Raw genomic sequence first — 3,351 nt, 5'->3', positions numbered from 1 at the left:
ACAGACTAAAGTTAGTTCAGTGTTCGGAGACTGGAGCATTGTCCTGTGAAAAGGGCTGAGGGACCAGGGTTTTTTCAGCCTGAACAGAGGCTTTGGAATGACCTAGTAGCATTTTTGCAATGCATACAAGGAAGTCATCATGAAGATGGAGTCTGGCTCTTCAGTGGTGCACACTGGGAGGATGGGAAGCAATGAGCATAAACTGAAACAAGAGAACTGTGAAATGCGTATAGCAACAGTGAAGGAGTGGAACAGATTGCCCAAAGAGGCTGTGAAGTCACCAAACTCACTGCTTTAGAGTGGTGTTACTGCCCCTGTATACACCTTCCTTCACTCCTTAAATCAAGTACTCCACAGATTCATTAGTGCCTCTTCACTCTTCATTTTTACTGTAAATATGAGCACTGATACCTTCTGCCTATCCATATGCTCAAGTACGATAGCTTTAAGCTTCATGAACACATCAAGTTTAAGCTTTAACAATCCAATAGCAAATTGAAAACAAACTCATTCTGTGCTTCATTCAACACTCTCACACATACTAACAGCAATACTTACAACAGCAGCAACACCCCTTAACCATTTTACATACATTGAGTTTTTCCAGAAGTTTTCTTGACAAGGCAGATCAAAATATTATGAAAGCCTTTTATTACTAAGAACAAGGCTTGGGTTTACAATATGAAAAACCACTTAAACACTGCATTTTCAGCAACGTACAATGAAAGCAATATGCTTAGCTGATGTTTGAGAAAAACACTCCCAAGTCTAAGGTGCAACAAAGCTAAAAAATAATCCTATCAGGCATCCAAATAGGTCATAGAGGGCTGTTCTTGGGAGCAGGAAACATCTACTTGTCCTCTATCTGTGCAGAGCCTAACACAGCAGTCTCCTCCTCTATGACAAGGGTTCTCAAGCACTGCAGAACGTAAATTCAAGATTTGGCGTAGCAGACTTATACTAGTGCATGTTACAAATAATGGAATGTGTCCCTTGGCAACAAAACCTGTGTCAGATAACCATCAGACCATGTATGTATATAATTATGCATACAAAACTGGATCCAAATTGAATAGCTACTTTAAAAATACCCTTTGAGGCCACATTTTTTAAGTTCTTCAGTTTCACATGAGCAAAGGTATATGTACACAGAATGGCTGAGGCTGGAAGGGACCACTGGAGGTCATCTAGTCCAATCTCCCTGCTCATGCAAGGTTACCTAGAGTACATTGTTCAGGATTGTGTCTACACAGCTCTTGAATAAAAAAAAAAGAAAGAATAATCTTTGCAACTGCATAGTTATCTAACTTATTTATATGCAAAACTGTTTGCTGTGTTTGGGTTTATTTGGTTTGTTTCTCTTAGCAGCAACTTGTCTGTGCTATGGGCTCATTGAAACAGTTAAACATAAACATCAGGAAGGTGAATGTGAACATTGTATGCATGCATGAGTTTAAGACCCTTTCAAAGTTTGGCTCTAAGATTACTAACAGCAGAAATTCTGAGAAAACCCTTCATATATGCCGGTTAATGTTAAGGTATGTTTTCCATTCCTGGAGGATCCTGCCAAATTTAAGGGAAGACAGAAGGGGAGGGGGAGCAAGATATAAAGTACTCATTGTTCCTACTAAGTTTCTTTTTTGGGTTATTTTATTTTATCATTTACAGAGAGTATTGTTTTACTTCAGTAAGGAAGAGAACTTGGATCCTTAATTCAGCAAGTGAAATTTATCCAAGCTTTATGCATATGAACAGTTCCTGTGACTTTAGCATAACTTACTGTAAGTTTGAGACACGATAAGATGTTCTGTTAACTCAGATCTCTGTACGCATAACTGTCTTTGAAATTATTTTTATCACTTCTGTAAAGCATTTGCCCTGTTTCGATCCTAGTTACTATTTCTCCTTCTCCTTCCTTCCAGTGTGTTTGGCATCCTGCACAGGAAGAAGGGGGGAGAAGAAAGAAAGTAAAACCATTCAGTATCTTTGCAGTGGGTGAGCAATGGAAATAGTGGGAACAGCAACAGAAAGAAGTAGTCTGGCCTGAGAACAGGTGGGGGTTTCTGCCCTTATCCCACACCCTCTTTTTTTGTTGTTGTTATTATTTTAATAAAAAAGAAACGCCTTTATTTTTTTTCTAAAAAGTCTGAGGCTTAACCAGGAGTTCGGTCAGGAGTTCAAAGAGAACTGAAAGGAGTTCTGACATTGGATGTAGGGCTACAAAGAAGGACAATACTCGAGTTTGAACTATGGGATCACAGGACCAAAATTAACTGACAGGAGGAAAGAGGCAAGAGACTGAAAGCACAGACAAAAGCATCAATGTTGTAAAAAGAGTGAAGGGCAAGACAATCCTTTGTATCCACCTCCTTGACACAAAGGATTCAGCAAAGCCACAAAGCCAGGTTATGTAGTTATAAATACTGCTTGCTGTCAGATCAGCGGGATCAGTTCTCTGTCCCCACAACGTGGGGAGTGAGACGTCTGAATTGAAAGCAGAACAGCTTACACATGCAGGTCACTACATTTCACAAGATCAAGAAAAGGTATTGGGAGGTCTTGTTTGCAATCACACACTATCATATTTGAATGCACATAACTATTAACAAAAAATAGTGATAATGAGACAAGCATCAAACTGCAGCTCTCATGCAATCAAGAGCATGAAATAGAAGATGAGAAAAAGCAATCTACATAGAGGTTTCCTAGGGGAAAATAAAGAATATATCTTTCAGTAACAGAAAAATGTGACACAATTGTAGCAAGGAACTTCTCATTTAATCTTTCTTGACTTGCACTATACAGCACATCTACCTTTTCTTTACAGAGATACCAGTATGTTTGAATGTAGCAGCTGGATTGGACTTGGACCTGTTTCAGTTGTTTCAGCTGAAGGACTGCAAAGTTTCCTTGCCTTGAGAAACAAGCAATGCAGGGTATGCAATTTTAGCTCACGAGTGGGATGCAGGTTTCTTCAGACTTCCAGTCAGGGGTATGAGTGTGTGTGAACAGAAGTCAACCTCTGCTACTAGATTACACCTACCTTGCTGCTTGAGTGAGCCTATCAAGTTGTGTGAGACACGACAGGTAAAAACACCAGACCCTACATCAAGGGCTTCACACATCCACTTCAGCCCAAACGAAAGAGGTTGAAAACACATCTTGTTTTGCAGGTTCTTATTACATTCAGTACTGTATGCAGACTTACATTTTTGAGATTAAGCATTTTCTATCAGCTGTACATCCAAGTTCACCGAGTCTGTGCAGGTGGGGAGCAGGTGGTAGCAAGCACAGCTCATAATACAGGGTATTGTGATGTTTTAAATGGAATTCTCTGTCATAAATCCTGCA

The sequence above is a fragment of the Melopsittacus undulatus genome, chromosome 1 (genome assembly GCF_012275295.1).
Source record: "Melopsittacus undulatus isolate bMelUnd1 chromosome 1, bMelUnd1.mat.Z, whole genome shotgun sequence".
NCBI lineage: Eukaryota > Metazoa > Chordata > Aves > Psittaciformes > Psittaculidae > Melopsittacus > Melopsittacus undulatus.
Note: the sequence above shows the minus strand (reverse complement) of the source record.